The sequence below is a fragment of the Ovis aries genome, chromosome 20 (assembly GCF_016772045.2).
Source record: "Ovis aries strain OAR_USU_Benz2616 breed Rambouillet chromosome 20, ARS-UI_Ramb_v3.0, whole genome shotgun sequence".
Taxonomy (NCBI): Eukaryota; Metazoa; Chordata; class Mammalia; order Artiodactyla; family Bovidae; genus Ovis; species Ovis aries.
In genome coordinates, this window is record NC_056073.1 from 13,754,236 (window position 1) to 13,776,850 (window position 22,615).

General features: G+C 49.9%; 1 protein-coding gene across 7 annotated transcripts in view; it reads left to right on the forward strand.

Annotated features, from left to right (window-relative positions):
- The window catches only part of DAAM2 (dishevelled associated activator of morphogenesis 2), a 130,990-nt gene that overhangs the window by 41,212 nt on the left and 67,163 nt on the right, over window positions 1-22,615 (forward strand). For 2 of the 7 annotated variants that reach the window (XM_060403168.1, XM_060403170.1), the window contains exon 1: window positions 1-16,085. This exon is cut by the window's left edge and continues 35,565 nt beyond it. The exons of the other annotated variants lie outside the window; for them this stretch is intronic. The gene's annotated coding sequence lies outside the window, so the exon portion shown is untranslated. The remainder of the gene's footprint in view (window positions 16,086-22,615) is intronic. 7 annotated transcript variants of the gene reach the window in all.

Consider the following 22,615-nt stretch of genomic DNA (forward strand, 5'->3'; position numbering starts at 1 on the left):
GGTGAACCTGTGTGCAGGGCATCAGTGAAGATGCAAACAGAGAGAAGAGACTTGTGGACACAGGGAGGGAAGGAGAGGGTGGGGCGAACTGGGAGGGCAGCTTGGAAACATGCATGTCCCCACGTGCGAAGCAGACAGCCAGTGGGGATTTGCTGCATGCCGCAGGGGGTTCAGACCAGTGCTCTGTAACAACCTGGAGGGCGGGAACGAGGTTTAAGAGGGAGGAGACATATGTATACCTGTGGCTGATTCATACACAGAATTATAAAGCAATTATCCTCCAATTAAAAATAAATAAACTAAAAAATCCCGTGCCTTCCAAAATCCTTGAGGGAGCCCCCTGCAGGATAATCAGAGAAAAAAGGAGTCTGGTTCCTTACCCACAGGCTGGGGGAGTGGGGACGGAGGGGAAGGAGGTGGAACCATCCAGAAGCAGACCTGAGTAGTCTTTCCCAGGGTCAGATTTTTGCACCTGAGCTTGTGAAATGGCACTTGGTCACTCCAGAGGACAGCGGCCCTTTTGCCTTGGCTCTCTGAGTGGGGGTCCACTGAGACACCCCTGTGCCTGGCTGACTGTGGGGCCTGGGCCTGGGCTGCCATTCAGGGCCTCTGTCTCTATGTGCTTCCCTTTGACCTCCTTGGTCTGAGTGTGGATCCTCTTAGTGGACCTAAGGAGAGTTTGGAAAATCCCAAACTCAGTTTCAGAGACCAAGGAGGGTGGTCCTCTCAAGACCAAGCCCTGGGCTACTTCTCAGGTCTGGCCACACCCATCTCCGCATGCCCCTCCTCTCACCGGCTATATCTTCACTCTTGCCCTCCGTCCCCTCTGCCTGAAGATTGATACCTCGTGAGGTATCTAGCCCTCCCTCAAGGCTCCGTTCAAACACTCCACCCCACTTCTGTAAAGTCTCCCGCCCCCCTCCCCCTGGTTTCAGGGAGATGAAGTTCTCCTCCTCTGCCAGGCAGACCTGCCACTGATGTAGCGCTTAGCAGGTTGCTTGAAAACCACTCTTCTGCTTGGCTCTCGCTAAACGAGGAGCTTCCAGAAGGCAAGGATTCCAATAGCTTCGACTGGGCTCTCCTAGTCCCAGTGACAGGTTCTAGCACATAGTAGGTAGGTCTTGATTAAACATTGGCCGAATGACAAGCGAAGGGAACCTGGGCTCTTTGCGGTTTTCCACTGAGAAGCAAGCAGGCAGGAGTGGTTTGTGTTTGGGCCGTCTCCCCAGGGCCCAGCTCCACAGTGGTGTCTGAACAGAGCATGCTAATCAGTCCCCTGCTTACCCTTCCGTGCGAGGGGCTGAGAGCTGGGCTGATGGGCGTGCAAGGAGCCCAGGGCTGGTGTAGGTGGCAGCTCTGTGCTGTCCTTCTCTAGGGACGGAGGTGTGACAACTCTCGGTTCTTCCTGACCATCGTCCCCAGCGGCCTGTGACTCCAGCAGCTCTTGGGGAAAACCAGACTGTTTGTGCCTGTGATGGACACCTGTGTTGGAGGCTGAGGAGACAACTTAACTTGGTACAGTCAGAGAATTCTAGTGGGTCAAACTTTCCATGCTCATCAAGAGAAACCTAGGCAATGCCAACTTGCATGAAGGCCAGGAGGATCAGAGGAGAGAAGGGGTTGCTGAGCATCAGGAGTGTTTGTTTACGCTCCAGCATTTCCAGGTCCATTTGCTGAGTGCCTCCTATGTGTGCCCGTCACGGTTCTAAGCTCTGAGGGAGCTACCTGACCAAGTCCCTGCCTTCGGGGAAGCTGACTTTCTAGTGAAAGTCCCGGAAGACCAAGAGGATGGGAGCTGAGGCCGGTGTCCCCCTCCAAGGCTATTCTGAGCTGGCCTCTTGGTGAGGGGTATCCTCTCTCCATTCATTAGTCCCTGCATTCTTCCCCAAGATGTTGCCTGCCAGAAGTACCCTGATATCACCCTTGCAGAGTCTCAGCCCTCCCTCCTTCCCCAGGGCGTGTTAGAGACCCCTCCCCTAGATTCCCACCCTGCCCTGCACAACTCTGCCCTCTCCCCAACCTGCTTACCTGTGGACCTTTTGTCCCTGACCAACCAAGAGCCTTTTTGGTAACCAGGTCTCTATTTTTTTTGTTTTCTTAAATGTTTATGAGTTTGGCTGCAGAGTCTTTGTTGCAGTATTTTGCTGTTCAGTCGCTAAGTTGTGTCCGCTTCTTGGCAGCCCCACGGACTGCAGCACCCCAGGCTTCCCTGTCCTTCCTGTTTCCTGGAGCTTGCTCAAACTCACGTCCATTGAGTTGGTAATGCCATCCTACCATCTCATCCTCTGTCGCCCCCTGCTCCTCTTGCCCTCAGTCTTTCCAGCATCAGGGTCTTTTCAGTGAGTTGGCTCTTGGCATCAGGTGGCCAAAGTATTGGAGCTTCAGCTTCAGCATCAGTCCTTCCAATGCAGCATGCGGGGTCTTTTAGTTGCAGCCTGGGCCTGTAGGGTCTAGTTTCCTGACCAAGGATTGAAGCCAGACCAACCCCTAACTCCCCCCGCCGCCCTGCACTGGGGGTACAGAGTCTTACCCTGGACCACCAGGGAAGTCCCCAGGTCTGCCTTCTATTCATGACCACACCCCTGCAGCATGCTGTGCCTGGCACAGAGTGGAGCTTCCACATGTGACTGGGGAATTAATGAGCCATGGGGTAAACGCTTGGTTGCATTTATCCATCTTCCCCATCCACGCTCAGCTTGCACATCTGTTCTCCTCTCTTTCCGGGTGAGCCTTGGAGCGGGGTGAACCCTTGGGGAAGCTGCTGGAAAGCTGAAACACTTGGGGAGATGGGAGAAGACCCTGGCTGGAGTCAGCTCCTCTGTGTCCTCTCTGCGATTTGGCCGCTTGAGGCTCATCTGCCTTTGAACACTCCCTCCCCCGAGCTGGGAAGGCGGGTAGGGTTCAGGGCCAACAGAGCTGAGCCCTGAACGTGGACCCTCCTTGCTGAGGCCTGTGTCTCCCCCATCGTGGGTGGGGATAAGGCAGTGCTGAGGGACAGACCTGCCCCTATGGGCCCCCGGTTCAGTCCGCCCAGCTGGGCCTGCAGGAGAGCAGGCCGCCTGGGAATGGCTGGGAAGTCAGGCCCGGCCTTGGGCCCACTTCCCCCAAGGCCAGGATGTGGCGTGGGACCCAGGCAGGCAGAGGTTCCCACCACTTGGCTCCTACACCCAAAACGCTCCAAGCCCAGGCGGTGTCTCCCAGCAGGAGTGGGTGGGGAGAGGCTCTAGCTGCCTGGGTCAGGACCCTGCATCAGGACCGGGGCAGCTCCATAGGCGCCCACCTCTGACATCCCTCTGCCACCTGGACAGTTGCCAGTGGCCCTGCAGTCCAGCCTTGCCTTGCCACAGGGGAAGAAATTTGGGGATTAACCATTGCAGGCCCTGCCTGAGCCAGGCTGAGACTGGTCCTCTCAGATCAGCTGGCATCCATCCACCACGTGCCAAGGACTGGAGAGGACATATTTGCAAATCTTATCTCATTTCATCCTCATGTCAGTCCCATTTTCCTGATGAGTAGACTGAGGTGTGTGTGGAGTTACATAATTTGCTTATGCTGGTGGTGGTGCTCAGTAGTGTCCAACCCTGCAGCCCCACGGACTGTAGCCCGTCAGGCTCCTCTGTCCATGGGATTCTCCAGGCAAGAATAGCGGAGTGGGTTGCTATTTCCTACTCCAGGGGATCTTCCCAACCCAGGGCTTGAACCTGTGTCTCTTGTGCCTCCTACATTGGCAGGTGGATTCTTTACCACTGTGCCACCTGGGAAACCCAGGTAACCTGCTTAAGGTTATACAATTAGTAAGGTAGGTTCCTGGATTCATCCTTTATTACAGGGTCTGCTAGGCGCTAGGCAGTAATTCTGGGCCCTGTGGATACACAATGAATGATGGACAAACAGGGAGAGATAGAAAATAATGTATATAGCATCTTGTATGGTGATAAGTCTATGCAGAAGATAGGAGGAGGGAAAAGGGAGTGGATGGTGTTGGAAGAGGTTTGTTTTTTTTTTAATTTTAAACTTTTATGATTTCTGTTGTTGCAATTCATCATTGACTATATTGTTGCATTAAAATTTTTTTTCATTAAAAAAATTTTTTTAATTTTACATTGGAATCTAGTTGATTTACAATGTTGTATTAGTTTCAGATGTACAGAGAAGGGATTCAGTTACACATATAGGTATATCTATTCTTTTTCAGATTCTTTTCCCATATAGGTTATTATAGAATACTGAGTAGAGTTCCTTGTGCGATGCAGTAGGTCCTTGTTGATCATCTTTATATCTATAGTGGTGTGTATATATTAATCCCAAACTCACAATTTATTCCCTCCCCACCTTTCTTCTTGGGAACCTTCAGTTTGTTTTCTGTATAAGTCTTTCTGTTTTATAGATCAGTTCATTTGTATCATTCTTTAAGATTCCACATTTAAGTGATATTATGTGATATTTGTCTTTCTCTGACGTACTTAGTATGCTAATCTCTTGGTCTATCCGTGGTGCTGCAAATGCATTATTTCATTCATTTTTTATGGCTGAGTAATATTCCGCTGTGTGTTTATATATCACAGCTCTTTATCCACTCTTCTGTTGAGGGACATTAGGTCGCTTCCATGTCTCGGCTATTGTCAGCAGTGCTGCTCTGAACATGGAGGCGCATGCATCTTTTTGAATGATGGCTTTCTGAAGATACATGCCCAGGAGTGGCATTGCCAGATCGTGTGATAGTTCTAGTTGTAGTTTTTTAAGGGACCTCCCTACTGTTCTCCACAGTGGCTATGCCAGTTTATACTTCCACAAACGGTGTGGAGGCTTCCCTTTTTGCATATGGAAGAAGGGTTATTTTAAGTAATCTCATTGAGAAGGTGAGTAGTTATTGCTACTTACACAGTATTTGCTGGGAGCCAGGCATGACCCTGACCACCATGTACAAGACCACTAACCCATTAACTTAATCCCTGCAACTACCTTTGGAGGCAAATTACTATTATTTACATTTTCAGATGGGGACCCAGAGGCACAGGGAGGCAGACTAAGTTGCTAAAGAAAACATAGCTGGTCAGTGGTGCTGGGTTTCTGCACTTCAGCAACCTGAGTTCTGGCTCAGTACCACTGTGCTCCCCTTCTAGGGCCACACAGACAGTGAGTGGGTGGGCAGAGGAGTGGGCCTGCAGGACCCTATTCAGACAGGTCAGGCAGGTGCTAAGGGGGCAAGCGTCCTGGTGCCCCCTCCTCTGTAGCCCTTTTGAGGGGGGAGGAAAGGGTAGAGAAATGGGTGGATTCTTCAGAGTCAAACCTGAGTGAGAAGGAAGGGCTTAAGCAGATCTGCAGAAAGTAATAGAGGGTGAACATTCCAGATGCAGCTCTCCACCCCTCCCCAGTTCTTCTCTCCTCTCCTGATCCTTCCAGGCTCCTTCAGCTCCCGGAGAACTCAGATCGGAAATAAGTAAGATTGCTTCTTGCTCCTTGTTCTAACCTGCCCTCCCTGCATATCAGTCTGGGGAGAACTTAGATAGTTATGATGATGATGAAGGCAGCTAATATTTATTGCAGACTTCTTGAAATGGCTGGGGAACATGTGTGCATTACAACTCACACGTGCAAGAAAAAGAATGACTTGCTGGACTTGATCACTTGCAATAAAAAAACATTAGCCTGGTCAGTAAAGGTATCTTCCTCTTTTCTGTGATGATAGACAGAGACTCATGGTCCAGTGAAACCAGGATTCATTCTTCTAGGGGGCCCCTCCTCAGTCATCAGCTCGCTGGAGAAGCTCCCATTTTCCCAAGGCCCAGGTTCCGCGCTGATGTGCACTGAGGTGTTCTGTGTTTCCTCTGCGTCTAGGATCCTGGTGCTTGTCAACTCAAAAAGATGCACAGCTTGGGGGTTGCGGATTCAGTTTTATTTGCGGTAAAATGAGGACTGCAGCCCGGGAAACAGCACCTCAGATAGCTCCGAGAGACCACTCCAAAGAGTCGTGGGGGAAGGTCTATATATAAGATTTTGGTGAAGGGGGAAGTTCAACACAATCAAGTGCTTACTTTACAGAAGGTTTTCTGCTAGTCACCAAGAGCTGATGTCACCATGAAGAGATTTCGTACTTTTCTAGTTACGAAGAGATGCAAAGATTGGGATCATGCAATCAGTTCAAGATATCTGCCTATCTAAAGAACTGCTGCCCCCTCTTCCATGGAGCACAGAGTGCCTCACTGCACCCTGAACCCTCCCCGGCAGGGGGGGGGGTGGGGTGGTCAGCAGCTGCTGCGGCACAGGGTTCCGTCTCTGCAGCGGCACATGGCAGATGCCCACACTGTTGTTCAGTTGCTGGCAGCTGTTCTTGGCAAGTGCCAGTTTGTAGTTGGCATTCTGAAATCCGCTGAAGGGGCCGGGTCTGCTCTTGTCCTGGAGCTTTTAAAGGGTTACCTGGCACCTGTTGCTGAAGCTGTGGCTGCTTCAGGTCCCCCACTCTCCCAGACACCCACCTTCCCCTGAGGGGCCTGAGTTTCAGCTGTTGTGGGTATGAAGGCCCATTCTTGGGCAGCCTCGAGGACAGCCTCCCGGTCCTTCCCAATCTGCCCCTGGTGGAGCCCTGTTGCTCTGAGCCCAGCTGAAGATGGGGCTTCTCCAAGGGGCGTGGTATTTCCCCAGGCGTGCGGTCCCTCTCCTAGGATTCTCCAGGTCATTGGCTCCTTTCTAATCATGTCCCTCCTCCCAGGTGTGGAAGTGAAATCCTGCTCATTTACTTCCTCCCCTTCCTAACCCTAGAAAGTTTCTCTATTTCCTCTTCCTGTCCAGAGTAAACAACACTGCCTCTTAGTGACCCTTCCCTCCTTGGTTGACCTTTTTGTTTGGGGTTGGGGGCGGGGCAGTTATAACTCTTCTCTGACCAGAGAAAAGCCATGGCTTAGCTCTCATATTAATAGAAGGGTATGGGAGGGACTTCCTTGGTGATCCAGTGATTAGGACTCCTGGCTCCCATTGCAGGGGGCACAGGTTCGATCCCTGGTTTTAGGGACCCTGCACTGCCACATGATGTGGCCCCAAATCTACAAACCCACAACAACAATCAGAAGGGTACAGGAGAAAAGGAAAAAAAAAATTTAAACATCTGGATTTCCCAGAGGCAAAATATATTGGGAAATATTTTCCTCATAAAATACTCTATATCTGGCTTGTCATCTTATTCCTGAATTTGTCAGTTACTGCTCATGACAGCGCTGTGGGGTATGACCTGACCTGACAAAGAAAGTGAGGCTTTTGAGGAAGCAAACTTTCCCAAGGTCTTAGAGCGGGTTCCTGGCAGAGCCAAGTTTAGAAGCTCGAATTCTGGATTCTCGGCTCCATTCTATTCCTAGGGCCTTTGTTTCTCAGAAAGGAGTCTTGCGGTCGAAGTTCGTTAGCCCTCAGTAAAAATAAAATGTTGCCCCTTGAATAACATATAATCCTCCCCAGAGAAAGGGGGATTGGCTTCAAGCTGACTCAGCCAGGGGTGAACATCAGGGCAAACCTCTCATGTCATAGGAAATCTCACTCCATGTTAGCAAGGACTGTCTTCAGATTCTTTCCTATTCCTAGGTATGTAAAAATGCTCATCATTCTTGTTTTCTTTTTTTTTTTTTTTGATGTGTTCTGTTGGGTGTGGGATCTTAGTTCCCTGACCAGGGATCAAACCTATGCCCCTGCATGCATTGGAAGCAGTGACTTTCACTACCTGTTGGGAGGATGACTGTGCTTGACAAAAAGTGTGATGTGACAGCCTCCTCTTCACTCAGCTTCCCTAGCTAAAGAGGCCTTTGACTCACAGCTGTAGCTGCTTTGTGCAGAGCCTGGTACAGCCCTGACTCAGCTCACAAGTCAGATGAAGCCCTGCCCTTTTCCATCTGCCAGGAGCTGTTTTCCGGCTCCGAAGACCGCGGTGCAACATTTGAAAATTCGGCTCTGGCCCCTGGTTGCACTGGCGTTGAATAGGCCAAGGCGGGTATCTGAGCACCAACTAAAAATAGCCAGGGGAAATAACCTTTTCCTTTTATATTTAGCTTTTATGACTTAATGAAGTTATTGGTATTGTAACATTTTTTCCCTTTGACCACATTCACATGGATTCATTTTCCCAGAAGCCCCAATACCCGGGACATTCTGAGATGCTGGGACAAGGAAGGGAAGGAAGCGAAGTCAGTGAGACGTGGCTAAGATGACCTGAAATGGCAGGAGCCAAGCCACTGCCCAGGCTCAGTTTAAGACTTAGTGCTTCTCTTCATTGCCTCCTGCAGGGAGCCTCCCTGGTCTCCTCCTGGTCAACAACCAGACTGCAGCAGATGCCTCTCTCCACTCACATCACAGTGCCTTACCTGTGTCCACCCCATATAGTGCTAGACTAGCTATTTCATGCCTGGCTCTCCCACTAGACTGTCATTAGGCGCTCAGGAACGTGCCTTATTCAGCTCTTATCTCTCCTGCCTGGCACATCGAGCAGGTCAATTCATGTCAGTTAAGATGGTCCCTAAGGTGCCAGATACAGAGGCTGAGTGAGTAACTGAAGATGACATGCACTGAGGCTCAGACATGTTTCTAAAGTCCCCAGGATGGAAAGCAACATGGAACCATAAAGTATGTTATACAGGTGTTTTCTTTGGTGTGATTTTTGTGTGTAAGCAAAGAGGATGCTGACTCACCACTGGCTGGGAGGTCTCTTCTTATGCTAAAAAGGAGGATTGAAGAGCATGAGCGTGAACTTGAACATGTCAACGGGACACTGTTGTCTCCTTTTGACTGTGAACTCCCACTCTAGTGCCATCTTCCTTAGGCTGTAGGAGGGCAGGGACTGGAGTCTCTGCTACCCAGCACGTGCCTAGTCAGAGGGTCACCAGGTCCAAGCTTGTAATGCTCACTGTGCAACAGGTCAATAAATCAAAAGAGATGATTTTGGGGGGCAAGGAATAGAGGTTTTATTCAGAAAGCCAGCATATTGAGAAGATGATGGACTAGTGTCCCAAAGAGCCATCTCACCTGAATTAGAACTCAGGCTTGTTTTATACCCAAAGAGCAGAGGGTGTGGCCGGTTGTTGCGAACCTGGTGCAGTAATCCTTCGTTCTTGCCGCTGTCCACGTAGGTCTGATCACAGTTTGCCTAAAAATATCCACATTAATTAGATAGTTATTGGTAATTGTTTTCTGTTCTACTTTTTATCTCTATGCGAATGGGAAAGTGTTTTACTTTAAAAGGTCGGAGCCTTGAGAATGGGCTATTATGTGTATTTCGGGCTATAGGCAACAGTCTTTTAAAAATGTACGGAGCCAACGTGACTAAGCACGGGCAACCGCGCACAAGGGTTAGAGCTAAAGAAACAGATCCACTATGGAGTCAGGTTTGTTCTCCTCTGTTACAAGAGCAGATGCTGAGTAAACATTTGTGGAATGAATGGATGGGTGGATGGATGCATATATGGAGGAAGAAACTCTTTACAATCAGGTGAGGTTCATCCAGGGAAGACTTCAGGGAGATGAGCTTTGAGTCTAGTTATGAAAGAGGGAAGGACATGGGTTGGCAGAGATAGCAGGGAGGGTTTTGTGGTTGGGTGAGGGGAGGCAGGCCATTGGTACCAGTTGGTTTGGATGCTTCTAACCAGATGCTGAGTCCGAATGCCCGTCTCTTAGGGGAGAGGAAGACTTGGGCGGCTGTGGGTAGCCATACAAAGACACAAGCCTAGAGACAGGGTTTTTCCCCTTTTTACTGCGCTTCTTTCCTCCAGCACTTGGAACTGAGCACATTGCTAAAATTCCTTGAGTCCCTAGGGCAGGGGTGGGGGTGCAGTTGGTGGGGGGGGGTGGTCAGTTCTAACAAATGAGTCTGGACAGAGGCGTGTGGAGTGTGGCCCAGGGAGAAAGGGAGGGGGGAGGGGGAGCACTGAGGACTTGGGAGAGGAGGGAGTTCTATTTTGGGCAGCTCTGGCTCCCAGCCTCTCTCTAGCCAGGTCCGCCGCAGACCCCCACCCTCTGCACACAGTTTGCCTGTCCCTTCTCTGCACTGGCTTCTGCTCCGTTTCTGGCTGCCCCCTGCATCCTTCCAGACTTGGCTGTTTCTCTCTTTGGTGTTCTGCCTCTTGATATTCCTGCCTGGCTCCCAAAACCTCCTCCCAGTCTTTTCAAAGAAGCCATCCCTGAAAAACAACATCATCTACAAATAATAATCAACATCAACAATTTATCCGCAGTCCTACTAAGTGCCAGGCTCCACACTAGGTGCTTCACGTGTACTGGTTCAGCTCACCAGCAACACACGGGGTCATCGTTCCCGTGATGATGGCTGTTTGAAGAAGCCGAGCCCCAGAGAGGTTGAGTGAACCCCAGGCAAGGCCATCCTTAAAGCTGGTGCCAAAGACCTACCCAGCAGACAAACCTGTGCCCTTCTCTTCTCACAGCTGCCCAGCCCTCCCTCTGAATCAGAAACTCTGGGAGTGGGGCCCATTGAGCTGCATTTAACAATCCCTCCAGGAGATTCCAGAACCACTGGTTTAGCTGATCTGGCTCCAACCTGGCTGATCAACCTCCAGGTCCACCCAAGATTTGGAGAAAGCTGATTCATTTACTGCTATTACTCATCCTTAGGATTCTGTTGACTGGCTCCAGGCAGCGGGCTAGATGCCCAAGGTTCCCCAGACCTTGTTTCCCTGGTTGAGAAATAGGAGCAACCCCCACCCCTTAGAGGGGAGCATCTCTCTGGCTTCTCATTTCCAGAGAGGATCTCCTCAAGAGTGGTTACTCAGTAGTCACAGCACCTTAGCATCACCCAGGGAACTTTTACAACCATCAGATATTAAAGCCACTCATTCCCTGATCCCACCCCAAGAGATGCTGGCCTGGTCCAAGGAAGGAGCCAGGCTTTAATGGGTGTGGGGGTGGAGAACCTCGGCCTCTCCCTCCCCATCACTTCCCCAGGGGAAGAGGCAAGGCATCTCTGACCAGTGACTCTGGGAGGTAACGAGCTGGGCTGGCCAACACTCCTCCCTTCTCTGGGTTCTGCTGTCTGCAGGGTGGTGCATCTGGCCAGCTCTGGGTGGTGGGGTTGGAAACCTGCTCCTATGGAAAGGTCCACGGTCACCCTCCTCTGCCAAGGACTGGACACGTCAGCTGGCCTCACTCATGGGTGAAATAGCAGGAAGTCCATTTGTCTAAAGAGACAGCCGCACACTCCCACAGTTTTATCAGGAACGTGGCTGATACTGTGACCTCCATCTGTTTGCTCCATGAATCTCTTTCTCAGCTGGCCCTGAACTTGAGCCAGAAGATGAAAGTTTCATAGATGGACCCTGCAAAACCCCAACACCATACACTGGACAGGGTTAGTGTTGAATTTTGTGAGATGTCATGAACACGCCAGCTAGTTTAGTAGTGGTCAGTAAAGGGTCAGTGCATTTGAATCAAAATGCAGACCACTCTGGCCACCCCTACACCCCTCCAGGGAGAACTGAAACCTCCCGGCCTCAGACCCCACCGCCAGTTAACTCCTTAGTCCTCACTTAGGTGAGTGAAGTTTGCTGGCTCTGGGTAGGGTATCAAAGGATCCCCCTGTAGCTGTCTGTCGTCATTGTTGTTGTTTAGTCACTCCAGTTGTATCTGACTCTTTAGGACCCCATGGACTGTAGACCACCGGGCTCCTCTGTCCGTGGGATTTCCCAGGCAAGAGTATTTGGCAGGCAGATTCTTTACCACCGAGCCATCAGGACAGCCCTCTGTATCCGAGAAAAGCACAAATTCTAGTTAGAGTTGGCTCTCCCTTTTTAAAACAAGTTCCCAGTTGACACTGATGCTGCTGGTCTAGAGACACATTTTGAGATTAGGTGAGCTGAGTGCAAACAAAAGGCAGGTGTGCGCAGATGAGGTCCAGCGTTTGGTGAGCTTGGCTGCAAATTAGAATCACCAGGAAACAGTTATAACTCACCACCCCCGACCCCCTACCCAGAGCCCTGTAGGGTAACTGACTGATCCTGTTTTCCTGGGACTCAGAACTTCCCAGGGATGTGGGACTTTCAGGATTAAAACTGAGACAGTCCTGAGCAAAGGAGGATGAGCTGTCATCCCAGTGGCTCCCTGACACCTGCCCAGAGATTCTGTTTTAATTGGTTCTGGTTGGGATTTGGGCATAAATATTTTCAGAATGCCCTGTGATTCCACTGTGCAGCCAGGGATGAGAACTTGGGGGATTTGAGCACTACTCTGGAAAGAAGGGTGAATTGTGAAAAAAAAAAGAAAAGAAAAAAGAAAAGGTTAGTACAGATGTGAAAGAGAAGGGAAGTCAATGAAACCACTTGCATCCCAGTCCCTTGAAGAACTTGTTAAAAAGCAGATTTATGCTTACCCAGGTCTGCTGATTCAGAACCGCTAAGAGCAGGGCCCTGGGATCTGCATTGTTGAGAAACCCCTTAGGATGGGATCCACTGTCCTTGGGATTCTTCTGTGGAGAGTGGGGAAACCAAGAGCTAAACTGGGGGAAGAGACCTGGAAACCCAGTGTGTGCTCTAGGTGGGTAGCCTGTTGACGGCTTTGGGCCTGAGGCCAGGAGGAGCAGTGAGTGAGATGCAGCTCCAGGGAAAAGAGGTCAGCCTCTGCCTGGGCTGGAGGTCAGCCAGACTGGTAAGAAAGGATGGGGCCTTGGAGAAATGCTTCCAAGCTGTGAGCACAAGGGGAGGTCAGCACTGCTGGCCAGACAAGAGGGCCCATGGCCTCCCATCCCCCCAGCTCTGTGACCACACGGTCATGTCCTGTGTGTCTGGGTTGGGTCCACATGGGAGATCACAGGGCCCATGAAGGAAGCAATTCCAAGTGGGAATCGACTGGGCGTGGAGACTGATTGGATAATTATAACATAAAGGAGGGAACATCGTGCATCTGTGTGTGTGTTTGTGTGCACACGCACTTGGTGGTCTTTTGGACAGCCTGTCAAAACCTGCCTCTCACCCCAGCACAGTCAGTTATGTGCTTGTGACCTTGGGGAGGTCATCGGACTTCTCTCAGCCTCAGATGTGAAACAGAAGGGAAGAGTTTCCTGGTCTAAACTCAGGATGCTGATACCCACTCCTCAGAGTTTGATGTGGTCAAGAAATGAGATAATACATGTAAAGGCCTGGCATGCGGCCTTTCTCAAGACAGAGGAAGCATTAAGGATGAGCTGTGCTTTGAACCTCGGACCGTGGCGTCACTCACAGAGGAAAGCCGAGGTGGGCTACAGGTGGGAGGAGCGAAGATGGTTTGAGAGGAAGTCAGTGGGAATGGTGCCAGCATTTCAGAGCAGACATGTGGGTCGTTGGAAATAAGGAGCTGGAGATGGGGAACACAACGCTTCGGGAGAGACCACTGGCTGAATTCGTCTGAAAAGAGAGGGAAGGTTTGCTGGGAGGGGAAGGGGTGAGGGAGAAGGACAGAGACCGGAGGTGTGAACCTTGGCCAAGCCCCAGCACACCAGCTGCGGGACCAGCTCTGCTGGGTGCAGGGCTCCCAAGAGACCGTGCGATGCTGGTCCTGAACTCAAGGGTGTAGCAGCCCATTGAGAGCGACCCTATTCAGGAAGCGGCAGTGGCAGCTCTGACGTCTGATGGGAGAAACACAGGATGCTAAGGAGGGGCGCCTCACCACACCTGTGAGCAAGGGCGCAGGCTGCCAGGTGGGTAGCCGGGAGGAAGGGGAGGGTCCCGGAGGGGTGCTCCAGACAGGGAGACCAGCTAGTTGAAATCAAAGAAATGAGAAAAAGTGGAGTGTGGGGAAAGCTGGGTTGGATGTCATGTTGTTCTGAAACACCATGGAGAAAGTACTGGGAAGACAGCGTCTGGAGGAGGTGGGGAGACAGGCTGGAAAGAAGTGATGCTGATGCGCAGAAGTGCAGTTTCCAGGCGAGGTGGACACAAGAGGGAGGCAAAGGGGACGCGAGGGGCCCTCGGGTAAGTAAAGTTCCTTCAGTGGAGAGAATCCAGGCACAGCTTACAGGGGTGTCTGGGTCAAAGGAACATGACTTAGGGATGGGAGTCCACGCAGAGACTGGGCTTGAAGCTACGGAGGGCATGGCCTGGGTTCCAAAGGGGAAACCCCACCTTCTATAGCCTGAAGTCTCCCAGCCGAGGTGTCACTTCCCTTGGAGGAAGCATCCCATTCTAGAGGCACAGGGAGGAAAAAGAGCTTACGCCTTTTACAAACGAGATGTCTTTGGTTCGCTGGAAGGGAGCGAGGGCAGCAGAAACAAACAGAAATGAAATGTCCAGCGTTTCGTCTGGGAATGCCAAGACCTCATTTAGCCACGCGGGTCTGTCAAGGCGCACACTTTTGCCTCTCTCTTGCTAAGGGCCACTTGAGACACCTCTTGATGGTGTCTGGACAAGGTCTGGATGCCTTTGACCTCCAGTGAACTCTTAATGTTGCAGGAAGGGGGACTCCTTCCAGGGCCCGAAACTGGGCTCTTGTCTAACACTCGGAAATGAATTGTCCAAGGAGACACATGTGCTGACAAAGCAAGAGATGTTATTGGGAAAGGGCACCCGGGTGGAGAGCAGTAGGCTAAGGGAACCCAGGAGAACTGCTCTACCACGTGGTTCTGCAGTTTTATGGTGATGGGATTAGGTTCCGGGTTGTCCTCAGCCAATCATTCTGACTCAGAGTCCTTCCTGTTGGCCTTGTTCAGCCAAGATGGATGCTAGAGAGAAGGATTCTGGGAGGTGGTCGGACCTGTGGTGTCTCCTTTTGACCTTTCCTGAACCCTTCCGGTTGGTGGAGGCTTATTTGTTCCGTGTTCCATACCAGGACCTCCTGTGGTAAAACAACTTATGCAGATGGTTACTACGGTGCCTGGCCAGGGTGGAAGGTTTCAATCAGTGTGCTTCCCCTAACATTAAGAAGAGAAATGGTTGAAGGACCTGAATACATTGGGTTTGCTGGGAAGATTTTATTTCTGGGGTTAATAACTTCCTCCTCTGTCTATTCCCCACCCACACTCCCTGCCGTCAGATGGCTTTCATTCACGGCACACATGGCATTATGGCATGTTCCTGGGGCACTCAGGATAGATGGTGGGAAAGCTCACTGGCATAAAAAGGATAAATGAATTCAAGACGTCAGATACCGTGAAGGGTCGCAGAGTAGTCGATAATGCAGCATCCTATAAAGAGGGTAGACAGCAAGGGCTCTGAGTTTATTTGGAAGAATTCAGAGAGCCGAGGATGGTTAAGAAGGCTGCTTGGAGAAGGTGGGACCTGCACAGGCAAAGGAGAGGAGCAGGAAGCAGAGGCAGGCGTGGGCTAGGGGATAAATGTTGCAAACCCAAATGCAGAACAAGCAGAACCAGTTTGTTTTTTTTTTTTAACTCTGTTTCAAAGCTAACACATTTTTCTTGCTTTTACTATTTATCCAGTTGTAGAAGGACCCATAATCTTTGTGTCTGAGTAGAGCCATCGCATTGATGTTAGACCCTGTAACTGATGGGGTCAAGCATTCAGGAAACACATACTACAGTGTGCCCATCCGCTCCCATCAAGTTCCTGCTGTGTGTGCAGAAAGAGCCCGGGTCAGGGGAGTTGGAGATAAAGCGGAAGTGTCCGTGCCCTCCAGGAATGTTAATCCCTTGAGCAATGGTGTGTTTAGGGAGGAGTGACCAGGGAGCATGCGGGGCCGGAGGGGTGAGGTGGGATGGAGAGGAGAGAGCAGGGTGGGGAGCAGCCCAGCAGTTACTGTGTTGCCCCATCAAGGCCGTTAGGGCCAGGAAGCCACCCCAGATTAAAGTAACTTGTCTCCGTTCTGTCCTGACCATTCGGGGACTGTGGGTAACATTTTTGGAAACACGCAGGGAGTGGCTGGCTGGGCTGCTCTTCCTGGGAAAGGCTGCCCGAGCTGGCTTCCTTGGAAGATGGGCAGGACCAGCTGCGAGATTCACGGGCCTCAGCGCAAAATGGAGAGGCAAGGCTGCTGGTTCAGAAATTACTGAAGATTTCAGGACGGCAGCGGCAGAGCCTTAAACCAAGCCAGTGGCTCTTGTGAGAGTGCCTGGCACTCATCCTCAAGAGGCTGGCTCTGAAGATGAGTAGCCTGGATCTTTCTGTGGCTCAGCGTGGGCGGTAAGATGATGGGGCCCGATTGCTGCCCGCGGCTGGGGGACGGGGCTTCTCTGTGCTAGCGCTCAGTTCTTCCCTGAGAGTTGGGGTGGGCGATGGGGAAGGGCTGGGAAGGCTTCCATGGCTGGGGGCCGGGGGGCGGGGGACGACAACTGTTTACCATGATGCTGCCATTTCTGTGCATGGGAAGGCTGTGTCTGAGTTTTGGAATCAATTAGACTTCACTTTGACTTTTCACTTTCGTGCCTTGGAGAAGGAAATGGCAACCCACTCCAGTGTTCTTGCCTGGAGAATCCCAGGGACGGTGGAGTCTGATGGGCTGCCGTCTATGGGGTCGCACAGAGTCGGACTGAAGTGACTTAGCAGCAGCAGCAGCAGCAGCAGCAGACTGAGGTTCACGCTCTTGATGAACTCTGCTAACTTGGGCAAGTTGCTTACCTTCTCTTAAGCTTTAATTTCCCTATGTGTAAAAATGCATAAGATCATCTTTGCAGGCTGGTGGGCTAATGAAGTGAAATTAAAAAAGGCAAATGTTTGAGCCCAGCCTAGCTCTTAGTAAATGTTACCATCCTTCCTTCTAAACATGTGCTGAATCTCTATCTTGTAAAATTTGGAGCATGGTGTAGTTTGAGGACACGTTATTGTCAGCAATTTGGTTTTGTTTTGTTTTGTTTTTTCTTTTCCGTCTCAGGCTTATTGGGGAAAGGGCTAAACGATAACACCAGAATTTCAAATAGAGGCAGAGGGAGTATGCACGTTGTTTGCTTTTTTAAATTGGAGGATGATTGCCTTACATTGTTGTGTTGGTTTCTGCTGTACAACAACTAGAATCAGCCATAACTATATCAGTCATGACTTCCTTCTGAGCCTCCCACCCCTCTAGTTTATCGCAGAGCGCCTGGTGCTATACAGCAGCTTCCCACTAGCCAGCTATTCTATACACGGTAGCATATTTATGGGAGAAGGCAGTGGCAGCCCACTCCAGTACACTTGCCTGGAAAATCCCATGGACAGAGGAGCCTGGTAGGCTGCAGTCCAGGGGGTCGCGAAGAGTCGGATACGACTGATCGACTTCACTTTCACTTTTCACTTTCCACTTTCATGCATTGGAGAAGGAAATGGCAGCCCACTCCAGTGTTCTTGCCTGGAGAATCCCAGGGATGGGGGAGCCTGGTGGGCTGCCATCTATGGGGTTGCACAGAGTCGGACACGACTGAAGCGACTTAGCAGCAGCAGCATATTTATGTCAGTGCTGCTTTGTCAATTTGTCCCACCCTTTCCTCCCCCGACTGTGCCCACAAGTTGGTTCTCTACATCTGCAGCTCCATTCCTCCCCTGAAAATGGGTTTCTCAGTACCATGTTCCTAGATTCCATAGATAGGTGTTCATATACAACGTTTCATTTTCTCTTTCTGCCTGACTTCACTTGTATAATAGGTTCTAGGTTCATCCACCTCACTGCACTGACTCAATTTCATTGCTTTTTATGACCGAGTAATAGTCCACTGTATATACGTCCTGCAACCTCTGTATCCATTCACCTGTTGATTGACATCTAGGTTGCTTCCATGTCATGTAAGTAGTGCTGCGGTGAACACTGGGGTGCGTGTGTACACCTTGTTAACAGACACTAAGGAAAACCCAATTATGTCTTCTGGACAAAAACATACCCCCAGAGAAATGCACGCATGTATGTGTACATCCACGTTACAGAACGGAGTTAAAACTGGGTTGGAATGAGATGGCGTTTGACAGGAGAGTGTGGGCATCATCTCCTGGTTTTAAACCTCAGTGTCTTTATCAGTCAGAAATACTGGCCTTGCTGGGTTGTGTTGAGATTCCGTGAGATGCTGCATGGGAATGCTACGTTCTCTGGTCCACGGCAGCTACAGGCATCTTTTGGTGGATCTCTCTTCCCAGGCTATAACGTGGTTCACGGGAAACTGAAGACAAGACAATGTCTTCCCCACAGCAACATTTCCTGAATATTACGTTTGGGCAGCTCCTCATAGACCAAGCTGGGCTGATCTTAAATTGGCATGGAGGCTGATTGTCAATGATACTACTCTTTCCTCTGTTCATATATATCAGGGAGCTAGCTGGGTCTTCTCTCTACAGAAACTTGGAAGTCAGTAGAATTGTGTGTGTTTATTTCCTGGGAATGAACACACATATACATACCCACATCACCTATACATCTGTACCATGCCACACACACACACACACACACACGCACACACACACACACACACAACACTATCAGTTCAGTTCAGTTGCTCAGTCATGTCCGACTCTTTGCGACCCCATGAACCGCAGCATGCCAGGCCTCCCGGTCCATCACCAGCTCCCGGAGTCCACCCAAACCCATGTCCATTGAGTTGGTGATGCCATCCAACCATCTCATCCTCTCTCGTCCCTTCTCCTCCTGCCCTCAATCTTTCCCAGCATCAGGGTCTTTTCAAATGAGTCAGCTCTTCGCATCAGGTGGGCAAAGTATTGGAGTTTCAGCTTCAACATCAGTCTTTCCAATGAACACCCAGGACTGATCTCCTTTAGGATGGACTGGTTGGATCTCCTTGCAGTTCAAGAGACGCTAAAGAGTCTTCTCTAACACCACAGTTCAAAAGCATCAGTTTTTTGGTGCTCAGCTTTCTTTATAGTCCAACTCTCACATCCATACTTGACTAATGGAAAAATCATAGCCTTGACTAGACGGACTTTTGTTGGCAAAGTAATGTCTCTGCTTTTTAATATGCTGTCTAAGTTGGTCATAACTTTCCTTCCAAGGAGTAAGCGTCTTTTAATTATATAACACTATAAACACACACATACACACCACCCAGAGTTGCACCCTGAAGAACACTGAGTGCCGTAGAACTGATGGGCAAGCTCCAGGAGATGGTGATGGACAGGGAAGCCTGGCGTGCAGCAGTCCACGGGGTCGCAAAGAGTTGGAATGACTGAGTGACTGAACAATAAAACCATACTACCCCATACATACACCTCTGTACCATGGCGTCAAACCCTTTCACAGGCCACATGGATTCATATCTTCCCTCCCTCTGCTGTCTGGTTATTTCTGAGCATCTCCTATATTTGTCCAATGAGCAAGGACTGGGCATCCCCCCCTACCCCTACCCCGCATCTCTCCTGATGTCTTGTCCTAGAAACTCCAAGTCACGGCCACCTTTCTTTCTCAATCCCCTCTGCTATGTCATCTGCCTCTGACAAATTCCAGAACTGTAACCTTGGCTGAAGGTGCCTTATTTTTACCCACCCAGAATCCTGGGGCGGCTTTCAATTCAGCTCTACCCCCAGAGGCATCCGGGTAGAATCAGGCTTGTGCTTCACTAGGCTTCTGGGGCCCCTCAGCTTTTCTCATGTTTTGGTAAAGCCCTGAAACGTAACCACTCCTGGAGTCGGAACAGGGGAAGGGAACCCTGTTGGAGGGCCTGTGATGTGCCCAGAGCTGAGCTGGCTGCTTGATGCCTGCTCTTTGCTTGATGCTCACCTCTAGGAGGTGGGTGTTGTCCTCCATGTGCCTATAGGAAAGTGAGGCTCACAGGTCCTAAGTAACTTAGCCACAGGCTTAACATGAAAGCATACACTCTTTACAAGAAACAGTCCCGCCTCCTGGAAGACCAAACAAGATCAGCTGAGACCTGGACCAGAAGAGAGTTCCCTGGCCACCTTCCCACCACCCCTGGGCTGGGAGGTCTTTCCTAGAACCTGTAGAGAAGCTTATGATACCAGTGGTCTTCTAGAGCAGGGGTCCCCAGTCTCCGGGATCTAATGCCTGATGATCTGGGATGGAGTCAGTGTAGTAATAACAGAAATAAAGTGCACAGTAACTGTAATGCACTTGAATCATCCTGAAACCACCCCCCACCCTGGTCCATAGGAACACTGTCTTCCACGAAACCAGTGCCTGGTGCCAAAAATGGCTGGGGACCACTGCAGAAGATGCTCACCTATGAAAAAACAATTCATCAGGTTGATTCTTGTTTGCCTAGAGGAAGTAAGAAGGCAACCAAGAGCAAACCAATGAAAGAGGAGGGGACCTATCCTGCTAGGCACCTGCTGTTCTAGAGGGTTGCCACCTGCAGACTCCAGAGCCCTTGGTTACTGGGTATTGTGAGGCTATGAATATATCTGTTTTGTTTGTTTTTAAACAAGTTCATAGAGATTTAATTGAAGTACCAAAAACTTTACATAATTCAAGTACATAATTTGATATATTTTGGCATATGTATATACCTTTGACTCTATCACTACCCTCAAGATCATGCTTGACCATCATCCCCCAAAGTTCCCTTAATTCTTTTATAACCTAGTCCCTCCCTTCCCACTCTCCAGCCCCTCCATAAGCAACCTTCCACCCACAATCTTTAGAAAGATCAACTGATCAAAAGATCAATAGATCTTAGTTTTTAGTCACTATAGGTTAGTTTGGGTTATCTCAAATTTTAGATAAGTGGAATCATACAATACGTACGCTTTTGTCCTCTGTTTCCTTGTACTTAGCATAATTATTTTGAGCTCCATTCACATGCAGCACATCACAGCAGCTCATTCCTTTTGATTGCTGAGGAGTATTCTATTTTATGGATACACTATACAGTTTGTTTATTGATTTACCCATTGATGGACATTTGGGTTGTTTCCAGCTTGGAGCTATTACAAACAAAGCTGCTCTGAACATTCATGAATCATGTTGTAGGGGAACATGCTTTCTATGTTTGGGGTAAATACCTAGGAGTGGAAAGCCTGGTTTGTATGGAGGTGTGGGTTTAACTTTTTAAGAAACAGCCCAGCTGTTTCCCACCAGCAGTAAGGAGAGCTCCAGTTCTCCTCTGTCCTCAGGGGCACACGGATGTAGCTCTGATCTCAAGGCTTGGCTGGTATAGAATTTGTGAGCCCCGTAAAATGACCAAACCTGGAAATTGAACCAGTTGGCTTTCAGTTTGGACAGGGACCCCTGAGTGATGCTGAACCTAAGAGTGTAGAATCAGGTGCTTCTAGAATTATTATTCAGATGGCTATTTGCAGAATGCCAGGAGTGGGGGAAAATGAGAGGTCGGCACCCATCCCAGCTTGAGACTCTGTGGGACTGGACTGGGTCTGGAGCTTGGTGTTTGGGAATGAAACAGATTCACCTGAGGCATGTGGGGGAAAGGTGACAAGAAGCATTAAAAGGATGGGGCATTAGGGAGAGAAGACAAAGAGCCACGGAAGGGGACCTTGACCTTGGGAGGCTATAGCTCCGTGAGGGCAGGAGCTGTGTCTGTGTGGTTTGCCCTTCAATCTCCAGTTCTGTGAGCAGGGCCAGCCACAGAGTGAGTGCTGAGACAGTAGAGGTGGACTGAACGAGCAGCTGGATGGAGGGTGAGCTAACCAATGGGAGCGTGGGTAGGATTCCATTCAGCCGGCATCATTTAGCACCTTGTGTGTTCTGTGGCTCAGAGCCTCATGTCCAGGGTGGAAGGAGCTCTGGAGAGCATGTGGTTTGACCTCCTCATCCACAGACAGGGCTCAGAGAAATGATGCTCTCAGCCAAGGGCATTCCTGTCTTGCCCAGGTCGCCTGCTGGGGCAGAGTTGGGACTCGCTCCTGGGTTTCCTCAGTTTCACTCTAGGGTTTAGCTCCTTTTAAAAATAATATTGTCTTTTCTGATCAATCAATGCTTATTGTTGGAAATTTGGGAAAATCCAGAAAAGGATAAGAAAAACAACCCTAAACGTCCAAAGATAATTACTTTGGGAGTAAATAACTCTAAACTCAAAAGATAATTATTTCAAGTTGTCATGTATGTATATGTGTCTATCTGCATCTATCTAACCAGCCTTTACTTTTTAACATTTTGGCTGTTTTTAGTCTTTAATAGTATTGGGTTGGCCAAAATGTGTTCGTTTTCCGTAACACCGTACAGAAAAACCTGAACAAACTTCTTGGCCAACCCAATATTAGTAGCCCTGGGACAGGGTATCTGGTCCTGAATCCTTGAGGGCATCTCTGACTGTCTTCTAGCACTCTGTCCATACACGATACCGTTTGTATGAACAGAGAGCTCGGAGGAGGATGGAACCCCACACTGGGAGAGTAGACATTCTCAGACCCAAACACCAGTACTGCCCCTAACAGAACCATGCGGTGGTGGTGGAGTCACTAAATCAGTCTGACTCGTTTCCAACCGCACAGTCTGTAGCCCACCAGGTTCCTCTGTCCATGGGATTTTCCAGGCAAGAACACTGGAGTGGGCTGCCATTTCCTTCTCCAGGGGAGCTTCCCAACCCAGGGATCGGACTCTAGCCTCCTGCTAAGGAGAAGCCACTGCTGAGCCACCAGGAAAGCTCGTGGCCACATTTTATTATGTTCGCTTGTCTCCCTTCCCCACCAAGCTGAACTTTTGTTTACTCTGGTATTTTTCCAGCTCCTAGCAAGGCACTTTGGTGCTTAACAAACGTTAGTTAAAATGAATGAATGGGTGAAGTTGCATGAATAAGACTGAGGAGCAGGTGAGGGGAGGGGTCTAC